Raw genomic sequence first — 14,804 nt, 5'->3', positions numbered from 1 at the left:
GACCTAAAAATATTCTCTTGCATTTTAAAAACACTAAATTAACTTTAATTAATTATTTACTCAAATTTCATATTTTAATTGCTACAAAATGTCTTGGACAATACAGTCCGGATGGTTGCAGCTGTCTTCCCAAATCTATGTTTTGGAAAGAAATCCGTTTACTTGTCGAACACTGAAGGGTGTCCGGCCGTGTTGCTGAGACGTCCGAAAGGATGCAACTTGGATCAGTTCGAAGCTTCTGGACACAGAAGAAGGTCAGAACTGAAAGTTCTCATCGTCCGGACGGATAATGCTTTGACAGTCGAGCGTCCGGACGGAATATCATGTCGTCCGGACGGATGTAAGGGATCCGATTTCTCTGACTTGGAATTTTTGCAGAATCTTCTAAAAACATAGATCTGAAATGAAGACTCTAAAAATAACTGAATCTCTGATAAAAAAAATCATTACAAAGAAGTGATTTTGTCCAACAGAATGCAACCAATCACAAACTAATAAACTCTCATTTTGGCCATTCTGGGACAAAAATCACTTAATCAGTTAAAAATACAATTCCGGTCCAAATAAAAAATACTCCCCCTTTTTGTCACAAAAGGACAAAGGGTAAAACAGAGTATAAGAAAAACTACAAAATATTTACTCCCCCTCAATGTCTCAGCAGGACAAGGGTAAACAGAGTAAAAATTATCCAAACAAAAAAACAGTTATAAAAACCAAAGAAACTTTGAAAAAATAAGAAAAACATCTTGCTGAAAAGGGAGAGAAAAACAACAAGGTTAGTTCCTTCACAAGTATAGCAGCACACGCATGTATCCAATTCTGAGAAATCAGCCAAATAGCAAGTCAGAATTACACAAACATAGAGTCGATAGACAAGTATTAAAGGCAAAAAATTCCCTGCAAACATAATAATTAAAATAGCTTACTCAACTCATGTAATGCATGTGTGTGTGTGTGTGTGTGTGTGTGTGTGTGTGTGTGTGTGTGTGTGTGTGTGTGTGTGAAGGCTTTCTCAATAAGGTTTTAAAGTTCACTGATATGACTTAAAGCAACCAGATTTTCTAAACAAGAGAGAAAATCATTGAAAGAGCAGTCAAAAGTCAAACCTTATTATTTACTAGGGCCTAGCCACCCTCATCTGATACACTCCCCCTAAAATATATCACCTAATTGTTTTACTTGCACCATGAAGGACAAGATAAAATTTTTACTTGCACCATTAAATCTGTTTCAGCACAGTAACAGCACACAACGACAACGACTAGAGAGGGAGTGAATCAGCACAATAACTCCTAAAATATTCTCTCTAAGCACTACATTCGGACGATTGCACTTCAGCTGCACGCAATTTCCATATTAAGGCTTGAGCGTCCAGACCATGGAGTCTGTGGTTCGGACGATTGAACATCTTCTACACGACTTGCCTTATCAAGGATAGCGTCCGAATGGAATGGCCACGTCGTTCGGACGGTTGCAATTTCTTTCCACACACGGCATACTTCATAGGATCACATGCCCACACACATCTCAACAAAATGCGGTTGCCGAAAGGAAGCATAGACATGTTATTGAGACAGGCCTAACTTTCCTTGCACAATCCCATTTACCTTCTAAATATTGGGTTGAGGCTTGCCTCACAGCTGTGCACCTAATCAACTGCATGCCCCCACACACTTTGCATAACTCTACTCCCTTTACAAACCTTTTCAAAGCTGAACCTACCTACTCTACCTTAAGATTCTTTGGCTATGCATGTTATCCACTTCTTCACCCTTATAATAAACACAAATTGGAATTCAGGAGCAAACAATGCATTTTTATAGGATATAACTCTAACCAGAAAGGCTAAAGGTGCATGGATCCAACCACCTCCCGAGTCTATCTCTCAAGGAATGTTGTCTTTGATTAGACTCTATTCCCTACTCAAGAAAAGGCCACTGCTTCATTGCTTCCTATGAAGGAACTCTCCTCTTCACCATGTATTATATTTTGCCATCTCATTTTTATTCTCTTATTTCTATGCCCACTGCTCACACACAAAACACATCCATATCATCTATTAGTAATGCAGGAACCCTTCCACTGGATGATGCAATTGTCACACCCCATGTGCACCTTGTGGACACCAATTCCACCTCCCAACAGGAACCTGTGGTTATCCCAACACCCGCCAATAGCTCTCTACAGCATGACCTCTCCTCCTCATAGCAGGATCCTCTCTTGTTTTCTCCAGTCACTGATCCTCCTCCAGCACTCACTTATCCTGAGACAAACCAAGAGCCTTAACCTCAAACCAGTAACATCTCAACACCCTTAAACCACCGAGTTACTCAATCCCAAACAGGCATCCTTAAGCCCAAAACCTTCACTGGATTCCAACTTTATGCTACTACCAAACACCCTCTACAGTCATTCTTTGCTTCTTCACTCCCCCGTGAGCCAACTACCTACCATCAAGCTGCCTCCAACCCCTAATGGCTTGCAGCCATAAAAGATGAGTTCCAGACCCTCTTAGGTAACCAAACCTGGACCCTCTGTCCCAGACCCCCTCACTGCAACATTATCAAAAATAAGTGGGTGTATAAGCTTAAACAAAAACCTGATGGAACTATTGATCGGTACAAAGCCCACCTTGTTGCTAAGGGCTTCCAACAACGTGATGGTATCAACTATAATGAGACTTTCAGCCCGGTTATTAAACATGCAACTGTCCTACTCATTCTAACTATAGCCTTCAACTTCAACTAGCCACTCAAGCAGCTTGACGTGTCCAATGCTTTTCTGCATGGGGTTCTCACCGAAGAAGTATTCATGGAACAACCCCAAGGGTTTGCTCACCCTCAATTTCCCCTTCATGTGTGTAAGGTCAGTAAGTCCCTCTATGGCCTTAAACAAGCACCCCGAGCCTGGTTTCATCGTCTATCTAAGGCTCTCCTTGACCGGGGTTTGTTAGCTCAAAGATTTACACTTCTCTGTTTTTACTTCATAAAGCATCTTTTCACATTTTTCTTCTAGTTTATGTTGACAAAATTATTGTCATAGGCAATAACATGCCTGTTATTAATGAGTTAATTTCTAGTCTTCAAGCAGAATTCAAGCTCAAGGACCTCGGCTCTCTCTCTTCTATTTTATGGGAATTCATGTGCACTGAGACAACCAACACATTCATCTCAGTCAATCCAAGTACATTGTGGATATGCTGCATTGAGTCAACATGGTAGGAGCTAAGCCATACTCAGCCCCATGTACATCCGGCAAACGGCTCACTGCCTTTAATGGTGCCCTCCAGTACTACAAACTTACTAGGCCAGACATTGCCTTCACCATCAATCATCTTTATCAATTCCTACACTGTCCTACGACTGTCCACTTAAGTGCAGCCAAGCGAGTACTCTGTTACTTGAAGGGTACCCCTAATTTTGGTCTACTCTTCTCCAAAGGTCCCCTCCATCTTCATGCCGACTGTGATTCAGACTAGGCAGGCGACCCCTTTGGTCGCAGGTCTACTGGTGGTTATGGTATGTTCTTAGGCTCTAGCTTGATTTCTTGGCACGCCGAGAAACAGGTCATAGTCTCCCGCTCAAGTACAGAAGTAGAATACCAATTCTTAGCCGTCACTACGGCTGAACTCTATTGGTTAAGGATGTTATTGTCGTAGGCAATAACATGCCTGTTATTATTAGGGTTGACCCTGTTCCTTTTGAGGGTATTCCGTTCCTAGACTATGTGGATCCCCCTTCCATGGAAGAATTGCTCGACTTCTTTGCTCCTCAACGAGCCCATGACAGAGTCACTCACTCGATCAGGATCGACTTGTTCTCCTCTCCACATCATCTTCTAGCAAAGATTATGCTACACAATCTATGGCCTATAGCTTGAAGGAGTGAGCTAGTCCTCAAGAGAGCGAGATCCCTCTATGCCATGATTCACAGGATACCCTTCTACCTCTGCAAGCACATTGTGCTCACTATGCTCGAGATGAGAGATGAGCATCATACAAGTCTTTCTTTTATGTGCTTAGTCACAAAGATTTGCATGTCTATTATTTCAGATATTCCTAACTCCGAGCCCAAGGAGAAAACCTAGGATACCCTTGGCAAGCATACAATGCTGAAATCTGATGCTTAGCTGGGAGATGAAGGTCATGGGGAAGAAGAATTTCCTCCGCTAGTTCAGCCTGATTCTGCTGCTGCTTCATCCTCACACTCTGCTCCTCCAGCCTCTGATGCTATGCTCTCCCACATTCTAGACTTTGTACTTTCCATTCAACGGGATGTTCTTTCCATTCATCGATATGTCACCCATATGATTGTCCACATTGAGCATAATCATATTAACATTAGACGCTGCCTCAGAAAATTGGAGCCTGAGGATGATGATGATGACTGAGTGTTTTGATCACTCATTTGTTTGTGTTTTTTTTTTTTTTTTTTTTTTTTTTAATTTTCCATAAACTTATGTTTATTTGGGATATTTGTTGAAACATTTATTTTTATCCTTATTATTTTGGATAATTATTATTTTCTAACTGTGGTTTTTAATACTCTATTTTACCCTTTGTCCTTTTGAGACAAAAATGAGGAGTATTTTTAATTTTTTGACCGGGATTGTATTTTTAACCGGTGAAGTGAATTTTGTCCCAGAATGGCCAAATGAGATGTTTGTTAGTTTTTAATTGGCTGCATTCTGTTGACAAAATCACTATTATGTAAGTCTGCTGCCTTAACTGGGATGTCGTATTTTCCAGAATCTTCAGAATATTCAAGAGTTATTTTACTTAACATGGAAAGCCTTAATATGACAAGTATCAGTGTCATCAGCTCAAGAAAGGCAATTTTGCAGGCATCAAGAAGATTCTGTGCAGTTTACAGCTCAACAAAAGTCAATTTCCTACTTACCGTCCAGACGGCCCAGAGGAAGCGTTCGGACACCCATCAGTGTTCAAATATTGTCCAAACACCTCAGCAGACACCAACCACAGGGAACTCATTTTTGCACTAATGTCTGGACAGCCCAACGAATAGCAACTCTAGAGAGGTTTGCACAGGTGTCCGAATGACAAACTAGAGGCCGCGAACAGTGAACATTGCAAGCAACCGTCCGAACACTAAGGCTATACCATCTGGACTCGATGACTAAAGATTATTGAAAAATTGCATATTTTGAAGTCAGTTGCTGCTTGCCGTCTTGACGCTCATTGTCTAAGTCCAGACGCCACCCAAAGAACTCCGATTTAGACTTGTATTAGGTTTTCTATAGCCTATAAATAGAGGTCTCTAGGCATGTAAGATAAAAGAATTCGGTATTGAATTCCATTGTACTAAGAGAGGGTGTTTAGGTAGAAGCAAAGATACTTGCTAGCTCTCCTAAGGTATTTGTATGTGATTTAATCAACCCATTAAAGTCTAGTTTAGAGAAGAGCCCTAAGTTAAAAGAATCCACTGAAGATCCCTTCAGGTAGGTGACCTGGTTGGGAAGCTTTTATGTATAGGTACACGTTAGAATGCACGGTATGACCACTGCATAAGGTATGTGGGTGCGAGTGCTTTGTTACTAGCTTTATTTTCTAAATAGTGGATGTCCTGGGTTTGGCTGCCCCAGAGTGATTTTTCTCTTAACTAAGTTTCCACTTTGTTAACAAAATATTTGTCTTCTTTATATTCCGTATTTAGATATTTTGTTATACAATTGATTACACACACACATATGATAAATTAGAAGTCCATTATATTTATATTTTGCTGAAGTCATTTGTCTTTCTTCTACCAGTTTTGAGAGCCATGGACTTGTTTTTCTTAGGTTGAGGCAAGGAGAACTCATAAGTTTGAAGAGACCTAACAAGCTTTTCAATTTTCATGTCATCCAGATCTTTGATTTCTTCAATGGTAGTAACTTTAATTCTAAACCTTTCAATCAAAGATTTCAAAATCTTCTTAATGAGTTTAGCATCAGATATTTTCTTCCCAAAATTTACCATAGAATTTCTCAAATCACTGATCTTGATGTAAAACTCATTAAAAGACTCATCCTCTAACATCTTAATTATTTCAAATTGAGAAACCAACATTTGAAGTTTGGCAGATTTAACAAGTTTTGTGCCTTTATATGTGGTTTCTAGGACTTCCCATGCTTTCAGGACAGTTTCACAATGAGAAATTCATGAGAATTTAGATGGTGAAATTGCTTGGCAGATGGCTTTTATGACTTTGTCATTTGCAATACGAGAATGAGTTTGAGGGATAGTCCATTCAGCAATTGGTGTTTCTGGTAGGGTCCATCCAGATTCAACAATGTGCCAAACGTATATGAATTTTAGAAAAAAATCACATTAACGCTTTCCAATTACCATAATTAGAACCATTAAAAGCAGGGACATAATTAAGATTTAGATACATGATAAGAGGAGTCAAGGATAGCACTCAAGAAATTAATCCAAAATGAGTGAACCCGCTCTGATACCAATTGAAAAATAATGACTCCTAAATACTCAACCGCAACCAAGCATACAACCAAAATATAAAAGTAGTAAAGAAATAGACACAAATATTTTGGTTACGAAGTGAAAACTCTTTGTACCAAAGAGAAAAACCACTGTGGGGCAGCCAAACCCAGGAAATCAGCTAACAGAAGAAATAACTAGTTACAAGATAGTAGTACTCACAATAGCCTTATAGTAGTCGTACCTTGAACTCTAACAAGTACCTACACTTGAGTGCCTCTCTACAGACTCTTGTCTAAAGAGTTCTTCAATTGATCCATTTTTCTCTCTAGTTAGGCATCAAACGGTTGAATGGTTACAACACAAATAATTATAAGAGAAATGGTACATAAAACAATTTGTGCATAAACTCTATTCTCTTAGCACACAAGAATTCTATTCAGAATTCCTACAGAAACAATGCCTAGTAGCCCCTTTAAATAGGCTTCAAAAATCATAATCCTACACAAATTCGGATTTCCATAGGTAGCGTCCGGACATGATTTCTGGTTTCCAGACTTTGCAACTAAGTCTTCATAAAATTGCTGAAGCGCGTTCGGACCTCGAACCCTAGCGTCCAAACAGTTTTACAAAAGGTTTTTTTGTTCATAGTCTTCACTTTTGCGTCCGGACATCCTTACAAACGGATGATCTCGGTGGTTTGCGTTCGTTGGGCTATCCAAGCAAGTATTGAACTCTAACTTTCTATGGCTGGCGTCCGGACGCTTCTTCTGGCTATCTAGACGGTCTGCAGGGAAAACCGATTTTGCTTAGCTGTAAAGTCTCCAAGATATTTTCTTCATCAAGACCCTTCCTTCTTAGTGATATTTTGTGCAAATATTGCATTGTTCAGCCATTTCCATTCTTGAATTAATATTCTGCAATAAATCTTCTGGAAGTCCTCTGGAAATACGGTGTCCCTGATATGGTAGTGTTTTAGTCGACAAAATGTAGCTAATAAAATAAACCAACAAGCTCATCTTTAGGAAAATTTATATTGTTGTTTCTTATTGGACCCTTTTCTACTATAAATCTCGTAATTTTGCATCAATATTTTTCCATTGACCTGGTGCATAAATATTTGTAGGAAAAAATATAAAAAAACCCACTGAACCAATAGCCGATTTTACAATAGTATCTTGAATTTTTAAGTATGCTAAAGTGACCCATCAAACTACCAAAGTGTCCCAAAAAAACCACTTTTTTATTTATTCTTATAATACCCCTATTCTCTTAAAAACTTAAAAAAAAAAAAAAAAAATTATATATATAGAAGAAGAAGAAGAAAAAACGCAAAATCAATCCCTATGGTTGGCCTAAATTATAAATCATTCACTGTGGAATAAAAAATAATTCAAAGGTCTTCAAGGTAGACAAAAAATAACAATTTAGTCTATGTAGTCAAATTCCGTCAAAATACTTGACGAATTCTGTTAATGTTAATGTCAACACCAATAAAATGATGACATGTGCTACTCTTACTAAAAAACACAATATCAATATTTTAATAATATATATTTGTAAAACTAAGTCATTCTATGCAGTCAAATTCCGTCAAAACACTTGATGAATCCCTTTAGTATGCTACGTCAACATCAATAAAATGACTACACATGTCACTGTGAATAAATATATATATATATATATATATATATATATATATATATATATATATATATATATATATATATATATATTTTGACTAGAATAAAATAAATTTTAAAAATAGAACAATAAAACCTTATTTGTCAAATGAACTATTTTGAATTCTCTTTAATCTTTATGGTAGGTATCTTACACTTTTAACTTGCACAAGGAAAGACATTATTTTAAAAATATTTTCTAAAATCCAATAAAAACAATTAATACAATTGATTGGTTGAGTTGTTGATAAGTAACTCTTTTTTCTTTTTCTGTTTTTTCTTTCTTCTTCTTCTTTATTTTTTTAATCACTGGTCAGATATGGAATGATTTTAAGGACTTGAATAGTAAGTTATTGGGAACCTGTGAAATTGGAGAAGAAGAGAAGAATTCAAATTTGAATAAGACTTAAATTGAGAAATTGAGAGAAAAAAAATAGAAACTTACAAAGAGAGTGGTTTGTAATTGAATAAAATATTTAGAGATTTTTCATCTTTTTAACATTTTTTTTTCAATTCTATTTTGAAAGTTGGACTCAGAATGTTGTGTGTGCACCTAAGCAACACATGTAAGAGAGAGAAAGAAAAAACATATCTCTTGCAATGATATTAATATCTTTCTTAATTACCTTTTTACCATAATTTGGAGCCTTAATTAAAGAATATTAACAGCAATTAAGGCTTTAATTTTTTTTTTAGAAAAAAATAAATCTTCATTAATTTTTCTTAATTGAGGGTCTTAATTGACTGCCTAATCCACGTAAGGCTCCAGCCGATCCTATTTATGGATAGCTTCTAATTGTGTCAAAAGTAAAGTTTAGACCATTTTTTCGCAGGCTTCGATCAGTATAAAAAACTAGATCAAAAATTAAATATAACAAACGTCATGTCCTTGCATATATATATATATAGAGTAATGATTCACTACCACCTAAATATACAACTGTTCACCACCTTGCCTATGTGGCAAGGTGGTCTCCCACCTTAATTTATTTTTAAAAAATAAAAAAACTCAAAAAGTAGTGGGGGACCACCTTGCCACATAGGCAAGATGGTGAAAAGTTGTATCTTTGAGTGGCATTGAATCATTACTCATATATATATATATATTTCCATCTTAAAGATCTCAAATGACTTGCTCAATTCGGGCTTGAGCCCTTAACCATTAAATAAAAAATTTCAAAAAAACCCTCTAGTATTATTTATTTATTTATTTATTTATTTACAGTATCTAAGCTAAATCCGTTTATGTTCTCAGAAATTGGAAAACTAAGATCTACGTTTGCCAATAAATGACCAATAATTCCTACAATAATTTTATGAGACAAATAAGTCATACTATAATCCTTTTATAGTAGAGCATAAAATCTTTTATGCTTCTTAGATCATCTGTATACAATTTATTTAATTCATCTGTAAATCTTATCCCATTTGTCTTTAATTTTTTAGAAAATTATTGAATCATTTTCTTGAGATTTTGGCCTTTATCAAAATCACGCTCTAACTTCTTATTTTTATCTTGAGGAATGTTAGAGCTCCTTCTTATTTTTATCTTAAGGAATGCAAGACCTCCTTCTAGTATTATTCTAGTATTTATCTGGAAGAATATAAATGTAATAAAAAATAAAAATAAAAAATTGCATCCATGTCATTCAGAATGACATAGATGTAATTTTTTTTTTTACATTTATATCATCCCAGATGGACACCAGAAGAACACTAGAAAGAACTCTAACATTCATTTTTTTTTTTTTATCTTTTATGTCATCGAGCTTGTATCTTCTGTTCAAATTTTGTCATTTTTTTTAAAAAATTTTTAATGGAGTCTATAAAATTAGAGATATGACTTTCTATAAATATAAAAAAAAAAAAAAAAAAAAAAAAAAAAAGTAAAAATTGATGAGGTAGTGGCTGGCAGGCTCCCTTCTGAGCTACCCCTTGTATTAAGAGGGGCCTCGAGCCACCCCTCAGAATCATTCCCCGTTATGCAATAATTCTTTGGCTAGTGGTCTGCTATAGATTAAATATCAAAGTTAGATTAATGACATTTTAACCTTATGTAGGTATGCAAGAACATGGATCAATTATTTTTTACTTTATTTTATTTCCTTTTATTTCCTTTTATGTGAGAGTGTTTTGGTTCTTGTAGTGTGACAAGTGCAATCTTTTATGGATCCAAAAAGTTAGGAGGAAATAGTCAATTGGATGAGTCAAGGGTATTAAAGACAAATCCCTTTATTTATTTTTTATTTTTTAATTGATAGACAAATTCCTTTAGAGCATGTTATGTAGTACATTTTGGAATAAGATTTTTTCAATTCTGAGTCAGAATTTGAAGTCGGTACATCAAATAGTGTACATAATGTCAATATTGACATGTTATTTTAGAAATTAAAATAATATGATATCATATACACTATTAATTGAATGGTTTTTAAATTATGACCATAAAATAAATAATATCAATTTTCAATGAAATGAAAATGATCCTCGTCCGGTAATCTTATGTTGGCCACTACCATCTATATGATTTATAAACGAAGGAACCTGAAAACCTTCTAGTGTAGACGTCAAAATGCCTCTAATATTCTTCTTGATGATATGTTTTGGAAAAGTGCCCAATGTGATAATCTTCTTTCCCATTTTGGGCATTTTTATCTTTGCTTTATATATTGTCTAGGCATATGCACCCCTCCATTATTGTGCATTTTTATTTATTTAATTTTTTAATAATATCCATCTTTATTGAATAAACTTCAATCACCTAGGGACATAGAGCTCCCTAAAAATAATACCACAGATACAATTTGGAGTTTCTTCAACCCAAACTCTACCTAAGACACACAAAATAGCCTCTTTGGCTATTATATGAGAGGTTAAATTCGCATCCCGCTTCACATATTCGATTTTCCAAATTCTCAGTTACCTTAACCCAACTTTGATGTCATCCACAATGCGTCCAAACTTGCTCTAGTTGTTTCCTATTGTTTTATCTGCATTGACAATCTGTAGAGCTTAGGTGCTATTAAAAAGCTAAAGCATACGTGTTGTAGTTTTTTAGCAGTTCAGATTTAATTTTAAGTATTTAATGAGAAAAATAGATAATGCAATTAAATCTGGACCATTGAAAAAAAAATGTTTTAGAAGTCCAAAAGAGTAAATGAACACACTTTTGGTCTTTTGGATACAATTGCAAAAAACTAAAACTGAGGGGTACAAAAGCGAGAAACAAAACACCAAAGAAGCAAACAAGGGAGTTGAGCTGTAAAAAAGAGAGGAGTGATTGTTGCACTCCTCGAGACACTGGGTCCCACTTTCTTGTGCCTGCTGTCAGTGCACAAGTTGTGCAACAGGATATTTGTATCATTTTTCTTAAAAAAAAAAAGTAAAAATAGGAAAATGTTATTTGCATTTCAGGTGCATAACAGGGGTACGACACCCCCTCATATGGGGGTGGCCTCACACACTGAGACCCACCCCCATGTGAGGGGGTGTTATACCCATGCTGTGCACTTGAAGTGCAAATACCAAGCCCCGTGAAAATATGGATAATTGCATTGTTGGTCCCTGTGGTATGCCGTAATTATTTTTCACTCCCTATGGTTTAAAAAGTGCATGGGAGGTCCATGTGATACGCAATAATTATGTTTTACTCCCTGGGTCGATTTTCCGTCCACCATTTTGACGGAATCTGTTAGCCTTACACGTCAGTGCGATGTGTCGCCAATAAGATGGCGACACGTGTCCATCTTCATAAAAAATATAAATTTATTTTTTTAAAAAAAAAAAACTGGCAGGCAAGGGGTGGCCGCGCGCCACCCCAGAGGCCACCAGGGGTGACGCGCGGCCACCCCTAGATCTACTAGGGATGGCCATCGGGGTGGCCGCGCGCCACCCCCAGAGGCCGCCTGGGGTGGCCATCGGGCCACCCCTATATCTACTAGGGGTGGCCACGGGCCACCTCCGGCGGCCTCTGGGGGTGGCGCGCGGCCACCCCCATTGGCTGGGGGTGTCCTGGCCGCCCCTTTGCCACCTTTTTTTTGTTTTTTTTTTTTTTTGAATTTTAATTTTTAAAAAAAAAAATAAGTATTTTTATTTATTTTTTAATAAATTTATATTATTTTATTAAGATGGACATGTCAGCGCCACGTGTTGCCAATAAGATGGCGACACGTGGCATTTGACGGAATCTGTTAAAATTTTTAACGGAATTTGACTGTAAGGATCGATTTGTAATTATTGCATATCACAGGGACCTTTCATGCACTTTTTAAACTATAGGGTGTGAAAAATAATTATGGCATACCACATGGATCAACGGTGCAATTATCCCAAAAAGAAAAATAGGTAAGGGTGTCCACGTGTTTCCCTGTCAGGCGCGAGGAAATCTCTGTTAGCGGTTCTTTTCAGGCTTTGCTGTAATCGAAAGTATATAAAAACAAAAAGAAAACGTTTTTCTACGGGAATCTTGGGAGCGCAATTCCCCACCATTTCGTTGGTTTTCCACAGTCCGAAGTTCCACGTTCGCCGTGTTGTCCGGTTTGGTTTATCGCACCCCCCACTTCGACGACCCTACAAATTCAAACAATCATTCATCGTTCATTAATATTAACGCCTCTCTCTCTCTCTCCAAAGTCTTCACAGAGATTCTTCATTGCTGTACGGGCAACCAATTTTGTTCTGATCATCGTGCTCTGTTTTGGAGGTTAGAGCCTAGAGGGTAATACAGCACGTTATTGCTTCGTCATCTCTCTCTCTCTCTCTCTCTCTCTCTCTCTCTCTCTCTGTGTGTGGATGCGTTTTGGAGTTTCATGGGATATGAAGTCTGACTGTGTAAGAATCCCTCCCTCTTCATCTTTCTTCACCTTCTTCAATACCCAGTTTTTATTTTTCCTTTTTATTTTCCCTGTCTTGGTTTGAACCCAGAAAAAAAGAAAAAACAGAGAAGCAAAACTTAACTCGGCTTGGCTTGTGATGTCGGCAGGATGAGGGTCTCTGAAAATGTTTACACAATTCAGAATTTGTTTCCATGTCTCATTTTCGCTATTTGATCATTACAACTCTAGCCACTGTTCATGAAAAAAGGGCAAGGACTTTTTCGATTTGCAGATGAACATGGCAATTGGCAAACAAGCGCATATTTGTGAAATGTGTTGAATTCTCCCTTTCACTGTTTATTTAGGGCTCTTTACCCTTTTGAGTTTTCTGTATGTAGAATGTGAGCCTTTGTATCTATGATCATATGTGTATATACTGATCGCATTGTTGTGCAATGTGGGATGGTGGTGTGTGGGGTTTGATACTCAAGTCGTCCCATTTGCTGCTCAGCTTCTTTAAGTCTCGGTTGACATTAAGCAATGGTCCAAATTTCTGTCTTCAATTGATTTTTTTTGCATAAAAAAGTAATGCCTAAAAATATAGTGCATTGTAGATGTTAATATTGCAACATTAAGATCTCTGACTGAACCAGTGGACCTGATTCAACTGGGCTCTTACTGAGGGCACGTCTATCATCAATGATCATGATCAACTTAAAAAAATTGCTTTGTATTTGTTTTCCTTTTTGATAAACGTGGTGATTTTTCCTTTCAATTTTGCCGTATATTGTTCTTTGAGATATGCTATTTCTCAGCATTATCTTGCATTCTCAGCTGATGTGGCATGCTCAATTCATCATTAGATCAATTTTGAGAATGTTAAATATCATTTCTCTTGTTCTTTTTGTTACTTAAACAACTGGTGACACCTCATTCTAGTAAAATTTAGCTGAAATTCGTCTATGGATTTTAGAAAAAAAATCACATTCACGCTTTTTAAGAGCCATAATTAGAACCATCAAAAGCAGGGACATAATTAAGATTTAGATACATGATAAGAGGAGTCAAGGATAGCACTCAAGAAATTAATCCAAAACGAGTGAGCCCGCTCTGATACCAATTGAAAAATAACGACTCCTAAATACTCAACCGCAACCAAGCATGCAACCAAAATATAAAAGCAGTAAAGAAATAGACACAAATATTTTGATTACGAAGTGGAAACTGTTTACACTAAAGAGAAAAATCACTCGGGAGTAATTACACCAAAGAAATCAACTAACAGAAGAAATAACTAGTTACAATATAGTAGTACTCACAATACCCTTACAGTATTCGTACCTTGAATTCTAACAAGTATCTACATTTGAGTGCCTCTCTACCAAACACATGTCTGAAGAATTTTTCAATTGATCCCCTTTTCTCCCTAGTTAGGCTTCAAACGGTTGAATGGTTACAACACAAATAACTCTAAGAGAAATAATACATAAAGCAATTTATGCATAAACTCTATTATCTTAGCACACAAGAATTCTATTCAGAATTCATACAGAAACAATGCCTAGTAACTCCTTCAAATAGGCTTCAGAAATCCTAATTCTATACAAATTTGAATTTCCATAGGCGGTGTCTAGACATGATTTCTAGTTTCCGAACTTTGCAACTGAGTCTTCATAAAATTGTTGAAGCGCGTCCAGACCTCGAACCCTAGCGTCCAAACGGTTGCACAAAAGGTTTTTCCGTCCGCAGTCTTCACTTTTGTGCTCAGATATCCTTACAAACAGATGCTCTCAGTGGTTTGCGTTCGCTGGACCGTCCAAACAAGTATCGAACTCTAACTTTCTATGGCTAACATCCGGACGTACGCTT

At 36.7% G+C, this 14,804-nt stretch overlaps 1 long non-coding RNA gene across 1 annotated transcript; it reads left to right on the top strand.

The window, feature by feature from the left end:
- Window positions 1-12,491: 12,491 nt before the first annotated feature.
- Window positions 12,492-13,391, top strand: LOC133852306 (uncharacterized). Its single transcript, XR_009895913.1, has 2 exons — window positions 12,492-12,951; window positions 13,045-13,391. It is a non-coding gene; the product is annotated as an uncharacterized LOC133852306 (long non-coding RNA).
- Window positions 13,392-14,804: the final 1,413 nt, after the last annotated feature.

This window comes from Alnus glutinosa, chromosome 12, assembly GCF_958979055.1.
Source record: "Alnus glutinosa chromosome 12, dhAlnGlut1.1, whole genome shotgun sequence".
In the NCBI taxonomy this organism is placed as follows: domain Eukaryota; kingdom Viridiplantae; phylum Streptophyta; class Magnoliopsida; order Fagales; family Betulaceae; genus Alnus; species Alnus glutinosa.
This window is presented reverse-complemented; position numbering and strand designations above follow the sequence as displayed.